Here is a 6,000-nt window from a genome sequence, read left to right as displayed (position 1 = left end):
ATTTTTAATTAATTAATTAATTAATTTTTACTGAGGCAACTGGATGGATAGATGAAAATGCCACTCAACATCTGCTAGCTAAATAGGAAAGTGTATCAGGAAGGCAGGAACAGGTTGGTTCCAGGTTTGATACAGGAAACGAGATAATCTTTGGATATCCTTTTTGGACAGAATGCAAGGAAAGTACCAAAGATGATTGAGGCTTGTCAAGAATGAAATGACATGGAGCCAATATAAAGAGTCTCTTACTAGTCAAAAATAAGGCAATAACTAAAAAGATGGGCATAATACATTGAAACTATGAATTTATAGCTATCCTTATACAAAATAAGCCTTGCAGGTTTCTTTTTTTTAAGATTATTTATTTACTATGTATACAACATTCTGTCTCTATCTCATTACAGATGATTGTGAGCCACCATATGGTTGCTGGGAATTGAACTCAGGACCTCTGGAACAGCAGGCAGTGCTCTTCACCTCCGAGCCATCTCTCCAGCCCCAACCTTACAGGTTTCTTATGGAGATAGTAGGACATTCACTATTGTGAAAATTGGTAAACAAATAAAAATTAGGCATATATATTGGCTTTTCCATAAAATCAAACATTAGATTTAGACTCCATAATGAAATAGTGTAGTCAGGCAATGATCATCACTATCTACTAAAAACCATTAGATGAAAATCTACAATAAATGGATTAAATTAACAGCCTAGGAACCTGCTTATTCTTATCATTAAAAATGGAATCTCAAGCCAGGCAGTGGTGGAACACACCTGTAACCCCAGCACTCAGGAGGCAGAGGCAGTCGGATCTCTGTGAGTTCGAGGCCAGCCTGGGCTACCAAGTGAGTTCCAGGAAAGGCGCAAAGCTATACAGGGAAACCCTGTCTCGAAAAAAAACAAAAACAAAAACACGGAATCTCTTATTACCTTGTGCCTCTTGTATGGTGAAATGGGAAGTATACAACACTATGCATGGAATATTTCTGTAAAGGAAAACACATCTAGTCTGGTATGGTGATACATGCCTGTAATCCCAGTATTAGGGACTGGATTGGTCTTGTGATGGTTATTCTTCATTATCAACTTGATTACATCTGTAATTAACTAAAACCCAAAAATGAAGGGGGACACTTGTGAAGAATTTTTGCTTAATTTAATGTGGGAAGACACACTTTAAATCTAGACCTTTTGAGGTGGGAAGACCCACCTCTAATGTGGTCCATGGTATCTGATGGAAGTCAATGTAAGAATATGGATTTTTTTGCATGCTTGTTTTCACCTCGCTAACAGTCCATTCCTTCACTGGAATTAGAGCCTACTTCTTCAGGATTCCAAAGTATATTGAAGACAAGCTGAGACATCCAACCTTATGGATTGAACAACTACTGGGTTCTTGAACTTTCCGTTCATAGTCAGCCATCGTTGGATTAGCTGGAGCACAGTCTGAAAGTCATTTTAATAAATCTTTATATAGAGATATTCATTCTATAAGTTCTGTTACTCTAGAGAACCCTGACTACCACAAGTCTCATGACATCATTCTTCATATTTCCCTTCTCTAGTTTTACTGCAAACTGGCAATAGTATCTAAATGTTTGATGAGATTTAGATTTTTTTTTTCTGGGTCTGGATCCCCATAAAGTAGTAGTCGGCTGGCTTGGAAATCATGATCCTCATGCTTACTTTCCCAGGACTGAGATGCCTAACTTCAACATGCACATGTTGAGGTAGCACAAACATTTGATCCATAAGGAAACAAATGTTATAACAGACTGATTATAGCTGGACTTGGATTCAGGGATAGTCACAAATTCTCTTTCCCGAATCCAGTCTTCTTTGACATGTAACTTTAGTCCCGTCCCACACAGACTCGCTTTGTGACTCATGACTTGTTTTGGCAATGACACAGTTGCCAATGTGGAACCAACAGACTTGAAAAGTACTTTCGTCCTAAGTCTTGCTTTCCTCTTGGGAGTTCTACTACTGTTGCCATGTGAAGAAGTTCATGTGTGCCTAATGGATGATGCAGCATCTATGTCCTGTTTGCTTTCATTGCTATAGCCAACTGCCAGATGTGTGAGAGAGGCCTGATGATCTAGTCTCTCAGCTGCCTGCACACATATGCCCAAGCCCAGCAATGACCAGATGGACTGCTCCAGACCATAAGACCCATACAGTTGGCCCGCACAATTGCCAACTAAACAAGTTTTTGTTGGGGTTGGATAGATGGCTCAGTGGGTAAGCATGCTTCTAGTGAAAATATGAGACCCTCAGTTTGAATCCCTAGCACCCATGCAAAAAGCCAAGAATGGCTGCATGTGCCGACAAAGCCAGCATTTCTGGCACAGTGGAATGTGCTGGCCAGCTATCCTGCCTATCATAAACAGCGAGCTTCTGATTTAGTGAGAGACTCTAACTCCCAGTAATAAGAAGGAAAGTGATAGAAGACACCCGATGTCCTCTGCATGCGAATAAGCAACCACACACTCATATGCAAGCACCATACACACAATAAAAAAAGAAGTATTTGTTGTTTTAAGACAATTACTTTAACCTGTGTGTGTGAGTATGTGGGTTTGTGTGCAGAAAGATCTGCCTGCTCAGTTCCTGACCTGAATTCTGAGATTAAAGGCATGTGCCACTGTGCCTGGATACATTATTAAAAATTTTATATATGTAAATGCATCTGTGAATGTGTGTACACATGCATGTGGGTACATAAGAAGGCCAGAATAGAGGGCTGGAGAAATGGCTAAGAAGTTAAGAGCATTGGGTGCTCTTCTAGAGGTCCTGAGTTCAATTCCCAGCAACCACATGGTGGCTCACAACCATCTACAATGAGATCTGGTTTCCTCTTCTGGCCTGCAGGCATACATGCAGGCAGAACACTGTATACATAATAAATAGATCTTAAAAAAAAAAAAAAGCCAGAATAGTGTAGGTGGACTTTCTTATCAGACTTTCTTTGGACCACCCACCTGTAGTTGGAGTTTTTCTGCCTGGCCCAGTCAGGACAAATCTCTCTTATCCGCCAGTCCCACAGTCGCTCAGACCCAACCAAGAAAACACACAGAGACTTACATTGTTTACAAACTGTATGGCCGTGGCAGGCTTCTTGTTATCTACTTCTTCTATCTTAAATTAACCCATTTCTGTTAGTCTATACTTTGCCACGTGGCTCGTGGCTTATTAGTGTCTTTACATGTTGCTTTCCATGGCGGCGGCTGGTGGTGTCTCTCTCCAGCCTTCTGCTTCCCAGAATCCTCTTCTCTCTTGTCCCGCCTATACTTCCTGCCTAGCCACTGGCCAAACAGCATTTTATTTGTACAGAGCAATATCCACAGCACTTCCCCTTTTCTTTTTTTTTTTTTTAAAGGAAGGTTTTAACTTTTACATAGTAAAATTACATATAACAAAACAATTATCAAGCAAGAATTATAGTTACATTATTAAAGAAGATATCCTATCTTATATTGGTGAGTCTAAGGTTTTATATCTAACTTATCTTGTATCATAACTGAGCAAAATTATAACTATCTAGTCTTCAACCACATCAAAGACCTCAGAAGGATATAATATTACCTGAGAACCAGGAGAAGGATGCAAGCATTTTTCGGGAGTTTTCCAAGAGTAGACAGAGACAGCTGGCAGCCTGGACAGTCACCTAATGTTCCTTTGTAAAGTTGGGGCATTTGTCTTCAGCCCACAGGGCTAGAGTCTCTTGGTCACTTTTCTTAATGTCCTGTAGAATGTCTGGCAGTTTCCTCTACAAAGCAGGAACCTGAAGGACCATTTTTTCAAGCAAAGTTCAGTGGTAACCTTTCTATGGGTCCTGCATGTCCAGTTAATCAAGCAGTCCAGGCAAGAACAGTTTCTTGCCCAAATGGCTATTTTTGCCAAGGTGAAGATAAGATATGAAGTGTCTTCAATGCCCATCCTCATCTCTGAAGTAAATTGGTGCTGCCAGGAGCAGATATGTCTCACTGTCCAGAAAGTCTAAATTTTAAAAATATTTTAAATGCCATATTCTGTAGGTCTTTGAAGTATTTGAAGATTACCTATCTATCTGAAATATCTCTATGTATACCTAGAAGACTTAACTAACATGGCTATGAGTATGATTATCACAGATGATTAATTATTAATCTATTTTTAATTATCCATCACAATTTTAAATGAGCTATACAAACATAATACCTTAAACACGAGTAGAAATATATACATAGTATAACAAAATTAACTTTAAGTTTGTATCAATAGACTAAAATCTATACCAATGTAAAACATTTTAAACAAGTTGTTGCTCTTTAGAAGTAAGTTCCTTCCTTAATCTACCCTTTCATCCTATTATATCTATATCGTATCCCCTTTTCTTCTTATGGAGCTAACTTTCATTGTGGCAAAAGTTAGCCACTGGACAACAAAGTATCCTCAAATCAACTGCTGACAAACAGGACAGACAGGACATGAAACCAAGGACTACCAATTCTTGCCAAAACAAGTGTGGTTGTGGCTTTAACAAAAGGCATCTTCTGAAGCCAGGACAATATGGCACCATCCCTGAAGTGAGTGACCTTTGCAATCTGTAAAAGGTACCGTGCCCTTTTTTTCGAAGGCAGCTGAACAGGGAGTGGGCCAATGGCTTCTGATGTGCAATGGAACAGCAGATGAAACAGTTATTCTTGAAGAATAACTAAGCTCACCCCTCTCAATAGTAGACTGGCGTTTAATAGAGGGATGTGGAGAAGAACAGGATGTCAAGATGAAGCCACATATACACAGCCAAGAAAAATGGACAGCTGAATTGAAAAAAAAAACATCAATAATTTCCAGAATTTAAAATCCTGAATCATGACATGACACTAATGGAATTCAGGTGTTTCTGGTACATGGACTGCTCTCACCAAATGTGAGGTCAAACTATTGACCTTGTATACATCCTAGTTCACAAAAGATTCTGTCAGATACGCTAAGCCTGTAGGCTGAAGATGATGCCCCAACACTGTGGAGAAACCTCAGGTGACTGTCCAGGCAGCTGGCTGTTTCTGTCAACTCACATTTTTTTTTTTTTGGAAGCTGCTTGCATGCACTTCTTGTTTTTATTTTTATTAGGTAGTATTATTTCCTTCTTGGGTCTCTGAGGGAGTTGAAGATCAGTTAGTTATAGTTATAATTATCTTTGTTAAGGATTTCAGAAAAACTCACTAAGAGCTGTAAGTGTATAAATTTGAAAGACGTTATAAGACAGTTCTGTTAGCTATATAAGTTAGGATAAAAAGTGAATCAGGTACATTCTGGACTTACCAAAATAGGATAGATAATGGAATTATTTTCTCTGAATTTGTCAAATACAAATGGACTAGACATTGTTTAGGTATTTATTGTTTGTATATATGGTATATATAGTTATTGTACTTTTGTATATAGTTTTTTTATATTAGTTATAACTTTTCCCTTTTTTCTTTTGATTAAAATAGAAAAGGGGAAATATAGTAATATTTTATTTGTATTGAAATGTGATTTTATTTGTATGTCAATAAAGTTGCCTTGAGGTCAGAGCAAGCCAGAGCAGAAGCTGAGCAGTAGTGGGGCACGCCTTTAATCCCAGCACTTGGGAGGCAGAGCTAGGCGGATCTCTGTGTGTTCAAGGACACAGCCAGCATGGCAGACACACACCTTTAATCTCAATACCAACCATAGAAGACCTGGAGGTCTGTACAAACAGGCAGTGACGAGGAGGTCATGTGGCTGGGTTTACAACCAATGAGAGAGGAGAACAGAAAGTTTTTAAATAGACAGGACGCAGAGAAGTAGGTCTCTGGCGGAGAGGAAGAATCGCAGAAGCAGTGAAGGGTAAGGTTTTCCGCTCTTGCTCTGACCTCGTGGTTTTTAACTCTGCAATCAGTTCTGTGTTTCTTATTTAACAAGCCAGATATATCTACACCCACCCACAAATAATGACATGGAGACTTATTAATTATGAAAGCTTCATAGCAT

This window comes from Onychomys torridus, chromosome 2 (assembly GCF_903995425.1).
Source record: "Onychomys torridus chromosome 2, mOncTor1.1, whole genome shotgun sequence".
Taxonomy (NCBI): Eukaryota; Metazoa; Chordata; class Mammalia; order Rodentia; family Cricetidae; genus Onychomys; species Onychomys torridus.
Note: the sequence above shows the minus strand (reverse complement) of the source record.